The sequence below is a fragment of the Neodiprion lecontei genome, chromosome 2 (assembly GCF_021901455.1).
Source record: "Neodiprion lecontei isolate iyNeoLeco1 chromosome 2, iyNeoLeco1.1, whole genome shotgun sequence".
Taxonomy (NCBI): Eukaryota; Metazoa; Arthropoda; class Insecta; order Hymenoptera; family Diprionidae; genus Neodiprion; species Neodiprion lecontei.
The window spans coordinates 34,413,378-34,424,407 of record NC_060261.1 but is presented as its reverse complement, the minus strand read 5'-3'; positions in this window follow the sequence as shown (position 1 = coordinate 34,424,407).

Sequence of the window (11,030 nt, the reverse complement as noted above, 5' to 3'; positions counted from 1 at the left end):
GATATAAGCAGGAGTAGTAGACGATAATTGGCTTGCAACACGTGTAGACAGGATGCGCGCATCCTTTTCGAATCCTGTTTCTTCAATGATGCTAATCAACCCTTGAACGTATCTTGGGCATTTTTGTATGTATAAATTAAAAAGCAAAATCAAACAACAATCATTTTGAAAGTAGAATCAATAAGCAACCAATCATGAGGAAATATATTTTCCTCTAGAAGCTAAGTGTTTCATTCGACATATATCTCGATTCTGCACACTAAAGTAAGGGAGATTTTACGAAATCTTTAGATGAAATTTTTATGTGATTTTATTATTCCACCTGTTTACTTTTTAAAAGTAGGATACAACGTAAAAATTTTTTTCTCTTACGAAAAAAATATAATTGCGATGTATATTGTACACCGGTGTAAAATTCGAACGCAGGAACAACAAAAACAACAGAGTTCCCTGTTTATGCCAAATTCATACAATATAGTTTACGTAGGTAATTCCCAAGTGCGTTATTCGAAAAAAAATAAGGATGAAAATACGAATATAATATAAACCCTGGATAACAAATACATATTTTCGAAGACTGCCTGAGAAACAAAAGTAAACACATCGAATGTTAAACATAGAGCGAATGACGATCTTCACACCGACGTTTCATTGAATATAGACAAATAAACTTCAACGATCATCTGAAATTTCATCGTACCGTGCAACCGAGCTGCGGAAGTCAAGTTTCGGGGCTACGCATCATCGACCAACGGGCACGGCCTGTTTTGGATAAATTTTGCAAAATATGCGCGATGATTGGTGGCCACTTGACGGTGTCGAACGTCATCGCCGTCCTCCATTCAAGGTGCGATTCAGTCCGGGTTACACAACGCGCGATATCAGTTTTGATCAGTTTCAAGGAAGTCGTCAATAATGATCGGCTAACCGGCGTTGTCAAAATAATTACAGAATATTACAGATTTTCCAAGTAACAGGTATTTCTTTCACATCCTTACGTACTCGTGCAGTTTCTCGAAATTTTTTTACGATGAAACGTACGCAATAAAATTCTAAACCGAATTGAATGATTCATGTTGATATTTCCTGGGTAAAAAATTTTGAGTGCTCAAGGAAAAATGACAAGACTCATTCTCTATCTGCGGAAACATTGTCTGTACATTATACAAAGCGGATAGGATGATGTGTTGGAAGAGGGGAGCGGGGGGAGCCAGTCATTAAGTGAGCAAGAGAAACGAAAACAAATGACATATTATTTCCTAAGAGATGATTGCATCACCTTTTGGTCGAGGCAACCTCCCCGGCTGCGGAGGAGATATATGTACAACAGATGACCTTACTTAAGGCCGTCAATCGTCATTTCGCTAGGTCGGTGGTGTAGCCGCTGCGCAAACCCGCTCGCTGATCAAATAACGCGATAATGAGAAAAATTTAAAGAGTATGAGAATAAAATTAAACATGATAAAAAAAAAAAATATATATATAATAAAAATTATAAGACAAAGAGACGAAAAATGTTTCACGCGTGTATGTCATATGTGTATTATAGGTACAGGTTTTTCACGCAGGCACAATGCTATCATCTACCCGCAACATCTGACGACGAGACGAGTAAACATTCGAGGACAGCATTTGTAAGTCGTCGTTTTATCGATGGAACATATTGTGCATACATACAATATATACAAACATATATACACACACACACACACACACATATATATATATATATATATATACACGTATTTACGTACCTTATAAAAATACGCGTGTGTCATCGGCCAGGCCATACTCGAATCTGTGCGCGATGCCTGAAGCTATCAAGATGATCACAACTACATTGTTTGATCCACAAAGGGAAGACTCCCGAACAATTAGAACGGACTGTGGGTGTCTTTATTTTTATAGATTTGCTCCAAGAAGAATTTTCCATTCTGCAATGAAAGAGTGAAACGAACTCGTGTACTGTGGTTGTCTACAATTTTTTGCTTTTATTCTTAAGTCGAGTATTCCATCGATTCTATGTTGGCAAAATCGCGTATGTATATCTGAAAGGTCGTAAAGATAAACGATGCTATCAGTCGTTAATTTATGTTCGTAAATTTGTAACGTTACGCAACAACGCGCTGCAGGGTAAAAAGATTTTTTTTTCCCCTCAAATCAAGTTCCGTTTTGCAGATTGAATTTTTTTTTTTTTTTTTTACTCGTTATCACGATAATAATTATGCCTGTTTTTTTTTTCTTTTCCTCCATTCGGTGCGCAATATCTGCGACAGATTAAACTTCGCGGTTAGAAAGGCGCGTATATATTGTACACGTACATTGTACGTACGTGTGTAGAGGATTGAGAATTCTGTAAGGTAAACTCGACGTTGCGTAAGCCGAGTTCTCGAGCAGCGTAAAAATAAATAAATACACGTGTAACGGAGGTACGTGAAACCTGTGTATGTATAAGCACGGGTGAGTATCCTGTAATAATGATGTTTTCGTTCATTGGCTGCAGATTCTTTATGAAATTATACGAAACTAGCATTTCACGCGGACTGTAATTAAATAATACAACATTATTGTTTGTTTTGAAAGTCGAATTCCACTGTCGTCGAAGCAATTACGATCTATTCATGATGTTCACCTCGGTTAATCGGATATACGTGAAATCAATACCTAAACACCGGCCGCAAATTATAATTATACCTACTCGCGACGACTAACCGTGACGATTGGCTTTGTCCTCGGTTATCGCGAGGTTTCGCCTCGCGGTATAATCTCGTGATCGACGGTACTTGTTCGGTATACAAATCAAGATCGCCGAGACACACATGTGCCAATGTCATTCTGTAGTTTTTATAATTGAAACCGAGAATGAAAAGCATCAGAAATGAGTAAAATCATTCCAAACCGTAAGGAAGGTCTTTTTCCCTCAGATCTTTTCCTTGTTACATTTCTACAAGGTAGATACGTATATACATATATATGTATATATATACAAATACATAATATATAAATACAGCTCATGCGGAAATATTTGGCGAGGATAAAAATCTCTGCAACATCGCATTTAGCGTATCGCGAACGTGGGATATTTTGTCCTTAGTTATTCAGAGATATTTTGTGTGTACGTACATGTATCTAATGCGATGTTTGGAAACGATTTTTGTCACACGAATAAACAGGAATAAAGCTAACATCGACGAGCCAAGAAATTCATGCGTGCACACTAATTGCGGCATACGTATTTCGTGAATTTTACGAATATATAAAGGAAAACGCGGGAAATAACACGGCAGGTGTGAACATTTGAATAAAAATTTGCACGTCGCACGCATGTGTATCCTTGAGAGGTTCGACCTAGCTCCACTTATTAACACAGGCGTTTAGCGATCGCTGCGTGTGTGTGTGTGTGCAGTGTGGATGTATGAAAAAAGCTATTGCGCAAGAAATTATTTCCGTGATTCGGTACATACTTATACATATTTCACAGTGACAAACGAGTTATTCTGCCGTAAAAATTATGTCGCGTGCGTACGTAATGGTACAAGGATGTATGCGCCATTTTAGGACCTTTTATCACACGTGAAGGTAAATAGGCGTATTTTTTCTCATCTTTCTATTTAGGCGAAAAATATAAGAATCGATTCAAAAACGTCGATATTCAAAAATGGATCAATTAACGGTAAAAGGTCGTGAGTATTGTCGATTATGCCTTTTCATCACGAACTTTATAAAAAATAATCACGTTCACTAATGACGTAAGATCGCATATGCCCACATACGACCTTATGCCGTTCCGTTGGTACAAGTCTTTGAGAAAATAAACTTTTTTTTAAATTCTTCCCGAAATCAATAAATCTTAACGTTCCGAAGGTTTTGCGTCATATAAAGATGAAAAAAAACAACAAGATAATGGCTGATGCGACCTTATACCATTTATAAATGTGAGAAATAAGTCCACAAAATATAAACTTTCTTATTTTTATAAATTTTTTCGGCTTATTTTAGTGTCGATATGCGCGAGTGATTTTATGGCGAATGTATATGTATATTGTATACGGAAAACCAGATGAGAAAAACTTGCAATTGCGTATAAAACCAGGCAAGTTTTTAGTAACGCAACGTACTTTTTTTCATCTATATATTATACCGCAGATTAATTATTTTTACGATTATATCGACAGGCTTGCGGTAGTGTGTAGAATAATTATCAATTTTGATGTTCGTCACGTTTCGCTTGAAGTCGAATAATTTCATCACTTCCATTATTGTGAAAATTTGCCAAACAAATTACAAATCGCACGAATGAATTTAAAACGTGACTCATCGTCAAAATTATATTAATCAGGTGTCAACGAATACAGATACAAGAAAAAGAAAACAAGAATGATTATATTGTAATAGAGCATAAATGTTCGTGCGAGTACAGGCTGATTTTTTTCTATCGAAATAGCAATTAAAAGTTAATTGAAAATCGACAAATAGTCGAAACCTTGCTTCGAAGTAGCGGCATAAATCAGGTTCAGCAAGGACAAAAAGGTGGAGGAAAAAATCACGCGTACGGGAGACGTAGGATGTTGAAAATGTGAGTTTTATACATACATACAATGTTACAACAGCTTAGCTGACAATCGGGGATAGATAATGATTCGCTTCTGGGTTAACATGGCGCTGGTTGGACTGCAGAAATGAGATAATATTAATGCTACGGTCATGAGAAACGCGAATTTAGAACGCTCCGCCGTTTTATTTTTTCCAACAATATTCGCAAAACGGATATCACCGCGTTACATATCTTGTACGAAAATATTCTATACAGTGGAAGGAAATTTCCTCCGAGGTTTAATACAAACCATAATAAAGAAAATGTAATGAAAAAATGAATAAGCCAACCTAAAATCAGGCAAACTTCTGCGTTTGCAATTATTATAAATTCGCGCTGAACTCGACGATTCGCGTGAGTGACGCGAAGATCCGCGGCCGCAGCGTAGAAGCAGGGCAAAGGTGTGCGTTGGTGATAAAAAATGCGTATAATATTGTACGTGAACGCGTGGGCGACGAAGTGTCACGGATACGTAGAGTGTGGGGGAGGACGCGAGGGCAAACAAATACAGCCAAGGCTTGTCAGCCGGATTGTCTGATTAATCTCTGATCCCCGCGAAATTTTACTTATTATTTACACGTCGCAATAACTTGTGTATAATACTGTAGATACACACAGATGTCTACAGGCAAGTGTAAAATTACAAATATGCGCGTACATGGACATCGTTATACTATATTGTTATTTCACTATACACGGCCATTCGCGTGATGATCACATTTTTTCGCTCGTGTAACATTTCTCATCCATGATCCGGTCAATTTGCATTGTTGTTATTTTTTTATACATACATATATATACCTATACATATTACCAAATCAATGTACAGACTATTTTCATGCCAATATCATGTTTTCGTTTTGTTGCTTTATTGACTTCGTACATTTCAAATTCTTCCGCCTCCCGAATCTAACGCAATGATTTATTGAATTTTGTGAATTAGAAATTGGAAGTTATAGAATTTTTTAAATCGAAGCTTTCTTGCAATTGCTTGTAACGTTAAGGTTAACAGGATACAGGAGAAGGCCAAAAGAACCACAGATCTGGGGAAAAGGAAAAACTAACGAATTTGTCTGAAAACTTTATTCTTAACAGCTGTAGTTGAGATTCGACGAATTCGACATATGTATTAAGACTGATGCAACAAGTTGAAGAAGTTTCAGGAGACAAATTTTTTTTCCGAAGCGAAATTCTCGCGATAAGAAGTCTGAAAATTGTTCCCATCTTTATGTACACGGTGAGAATTTACAGCAGCACAATTATACACCGAATTACCTAAAGTCATTATACATACGTGAAAAGAAGCCAAGTTTTGTGTTTCTCACGCTAATAGCTATTAATTCGTCCGTCTAATTCGCATCCGTTTTGTCGGTGATTTGTAAGGTAAAAAAAGTAAAACTAATTACATATACAAATAAACTTCTTGAATTATTAACTACCGTTTGTATTTCATCCGATTATTCTAAAATTCGTATTCAAAACAATATTTCGAAATCTCCATCTCGAAACTTTACAATCCCTCGTCAATAATGATTTCTATTTTCATATTTCGTCTTATCGCCGCAACGTTCGGCTTGAGATAAGATATCGATCCATTAATTCGGCTCTTTCTCAACTAAGTAATTCTTGCCTGATTACACGGTGTATACGTATGCATAAACTGGTGATATAAATTAATTAGCGAAAATTATAATTGGCATACGAGGCAAACCTCGGACATAAAATATAATTTTATGTATAAATTCAGCGATACATGACAAGGAAAAATGTACGCGCAACGTGCTCTGCAGATTACAATTCTCCGGGTGCACAATGAAAAGGTGCAGGAAAAACAATGAAGTATACAGTGATCGGTGGTGGACGTAATCGGGCAATGGGACGATAAGAAACCGCGAGCCGAGCTGCTCGGTGTCGAAATTATAACGGCACGATGCACGCACGGGACGTTGGATCGTCACGTGCAAGGCTATAATAATATCATTATGTGCCCAAAACCTATCAAACGTCCGGGATCTCGTTCTCTCTCTCTCTCTCTCTCTCTCTCTCTCTCTCTCTCTCTCTCTCTTTCTCTCTCTCTCTCCTTACTCCACTCTAATCTACTCTAATTTCTTCTATTTCTTTCTTTTTTTTTTTTTATTTTGATCTTACCTATTTCAAGTTATTTTCTGTCTGCTTACTTGTTTTTTCTGTTTCTGTTCTTGCTGTATCTTGTATTAATTTTCCGTCAGTATTTACATTATGTATACTCGTCCAACATCGCTATGGACGCTACGCGTACGTGGAGCGAGTGTTTATTGTTTAGACGACATTGTGATTGTAGTGTATCTATATTTAGTTGATTTGATTAAGGTTGTTCTCGATTACTTTTCGCTCCGTCCTGTTCTTTTCACATTTTGCCGATCGAGTTTTCACTCGTTTATCGTTAGTCAACTTTGCAAGGCGAGTTTTATACCGCGGCTACATCACAAGTTGGGCAACGGCGTATCACGGAGCGCGGAATGAAAGATCCGCGATAGGAACATTATACGGTAAACAATGGACTCACGCATAGTAGTTCGTAATACCGATGTCCATTACGTACACGCGCAATGTTATAGGCGCGATAATAAACCACACTGCACAGGGGAATTTCAAAGTTGATGTAATATTCTCGGGACTATGATCACTCGTTTCGACATATTATTTTATAACCGCGAGTACGAGTCGTCGTGACCGTTGGCCTAAAAGAGAACCCAGATACGAAATTAACAGTTTTATTTGGCCCAAGTTCAGCCGACGTATTACCAATATATACAAACACACGCTTATCTATATATATATATATATATATATATGTATATATATTGATATTACACGCACGCATATATATATATACACGTATATAATAATGTCAACGGATTTCAATAACGCGTGTAAAATCGAAGTAAAATATACGCGCATACCAACAAATTACTGCACTTGACATTCAAGTTTAGATACATCGCATATTGCAGTTGAGTAGATACGTACATACCTACCGAATTTCGTTTATAAACGCGCATGTGATTGATTCAGTTTCGTTTCACAATCAGGTATGAGTTGTAAGTTAACAAAGCCGGTCTTCGATCCTCTGGGTCACACGGTAAATCAGAACCGGATATCTCAAGGATTCTACGAACAACGGTGGGGAATTAATCATTGATTAAAAACGAGCAATCAATGTGTCGGCGTTGTGAATTTGACATACATACGTACGTGGCAGTCAACTTTCCCCGATTGCATCTCGTCCTATCAATATGTATATGTATGTATATAATCGGCGTGACATTGTACTCGAGAAAAGAGGAAAAAATAAATCTAGGTATCCGCTGCATATAACTTGTATAGGTGTAACGAAAATGAAAATTGCGTGGGAGACTTTCAACTAGGTCTGACATGTAATAACGTCACCGCGATACATACCTACATACCTACCTCATACTTATAGAAAACGTCTAGTCTTCTGTGTATCACATCCCGGAAATCGCGTCACTTGATATTATACAGTCGACGGTTTCCGTCTTTCTACCCTGAATATGTAGGTGTGTGTGTGTGTGTGTGTGTGTGTACATTTATATATATTTACACATACATCGTATACCTACGCCGAGAGGCCGTGTTTGGTGGATACAAGGTCTGCACACGTGTATACGTACTACCGGGTCCAGTCACCGTGAGCAGAATAATCTTTCCTCGCTATCTTTGCGTATAAGTAGGCATACCTGTATTATAATATCGACTGTACGATGGCAGCGGTCAGATATCCGAATGTAACGTCATCGTTGACATTTATTCTTCAAGAATACGATACACGTATCGGAGGATCGATACGTCATATCCTTCGCTCGATACCTATTTATATATGTATAGCCTCTTTCTCGTTTTGTATTATGCATGCAATTACGCGCGTTGGTAACGACGTGGAATTTACACCGTCACAAGTACTTTTCATACATCGCGTCATGCGTATACAGGTATTATAAAGATCTCTGTGTAATGTGATGTACAGGTATATTGTTGCAGGGCTATTTGTTCAATTCGCCGTAAAAATAATGTCCGCAGTTAAGTTCTACCTAAGCTTTTTTTTTATGCGGCGCAACACTTGTTTCAGAATTCGCCCTTGACATTTCGAAAAGAAAATACAAGAAAAACTTACAGTTAGGCAACGGTTTTCGTAGAATCCTGTTGTATAAAATTTATACACAAATGAGCGGAAAGATTCCAACTTCCATTTTTCGACCGTTATATGACATAATTCGCCACGTTCATTCTCTGCGTTTGTTTGTTTTCGAAATTCTTCTTCTTTCCAGAAAGCAAAAGCGTCTTGCAAAATTCGATTATAAGAGAGGTCAATTCTGTATCAAAGAAAGTTTATCGCCAACATATCCCCAGGAGCTTGTTGTGTATAGAGTGGGTGGTTAATAAGATATAAACATCTTTAATAATTAATTTACGACTCGAGTGTCGCGCTTAACGATTAAAAATAGTTTGAAAGAAGGTCAAATGATACTAAAATCAGTTATACAGCAACTGCATTATTTCAGTAGATCAATCACGTGCCAATAATTGACGGAAATTCAAATTCTGACTTATCGCTTCAGTGTAATAAACACCGGCTTACACAGCATTGTACCTACGCGGAAAATAATTCGGTTAAATTATGAACCCCGTAAGGATACTTTGTCAAGCACGTGTATATGTGGATATGTGATAAACCACTCGGCGTGGTTAAAAATATATATATGTGGACATATCGTACATTTTGCATCCTCCGCGATAATTGTGTAAAAATGAGCGGGGTCCGGTGGTCTCGAAAGATTAAACGTGGGTTTAAATGTGTATCGATATTGTACATTGTACATGTACCGATAACTTACCGATTTTACAAACTTACATTGTACGCCCACTCATCTGTGCACAAGCACGCGTGTAGAAATGATTTACACAGTATTGTGGGCATGTATTGTACGGCATGGTATGTAAATTCCACTTTGTACTCCGCGTTGGCTGTATATAAGACGCGTTATATGTACCAACAAATTATCGATGTACTTTGACATCGTGGACAAAGATTAAGCATGTATAATAAACCGTTTATAGTTTCTAGCCGTCACGGTGTATTATTATATGTATATAATATAATATACATGTACATAAAACGCAGGGTGTATACGTTGATCAAAATGAAGATTTTTCAACGGGTTGCGGCGATTACGTAAATGCCAAGACTGCGGGTACAGCAAATATTTTAGTCTAATTATGTAAATGATAAACAACTAAACTTAGTACGCATAATACCCAAAGATTTCATCAAATGCCACGCGTTATTGACAACGATGCCAATGCTCGTCGTAAAATTGCCCAAAACTGGGGATAATAATCCTCTGCGTGGACTGAGAAAAGAAAAACAGGAACGGAAAGTAGAGAAACTAATATTAACGAGTATCGTAATACGAACCCCGCGTGAGAAGACAAAATTTTGTAACTATGCGTAACTGTATTTGTTTCTTCGTTTAATGCTTACAAATTTACGGAACTGACCTCTGACACTGTTTGCAACATATTGTATATATAGAAGAAGGAGGACACAAGGACACGCGTAAAATAATCACGACGATCGTAATGCTGCGGGAAAAATTGGTCTAAAGCATTGTGCACACCGTAGAATTTGCCTTTCCGGCTTTCTTTTCGAGAATACAGTGGCATATCCGGTTAGCGATTTAGGGTTTCGGGTTCGGAGGGCTTAGACTGGCCCTCTGGGCCTCTATTGAGCCGTACCTAAGCTCCAAATTCTAAGCCCTAAACTGGACGGCTGGTTACAAAGGAGCGGTAGGAAACAGCTGTGCAGAATCTCAATTGTCGTTAAGACGGTAGGAAGTGCGGGACGAAAAATATTTACCCTTCTGTTCCACCTACGGATCCACCCTCCTTTACTGGGATCAAGAATGCGGAAACGCGATTTGTGTTTATATTTGCCCAGCTCAGCTTCGCTGTGCCCAAAAAAAAGAAAAAGTCCAAAATGACACGAAGGAGGAAATGGGGAAAGAAATAAAAATGCAGGAAGATAGAAGGCAGACTCGATGGGTCGTAAACACCTCGAATACTGAGTGAAACTGAACCGTCTACGAGGATAGTTAACGAAAATTTATTCACATGAACATTTATTTGTTGGATTGCTGAAATTATTGAGACACGAGACTAAGGCTGAGTTTAAATATCACGGACGAAATCCGTGTTCGAAAAGATTGCGCAACTTTTCGTAAACTCGAGCGATATAAAATTCCGCCCGCCGTTCACTTTTTTTCTTTTTCTTCTTTTTTTCAAACAAGCATTGATAAACAGGAACGAAAATTTAATTTCTATTTCTATAAAGGTAAAGCTAACCTTATATATGCACATTGCACACATTTGCGAATCA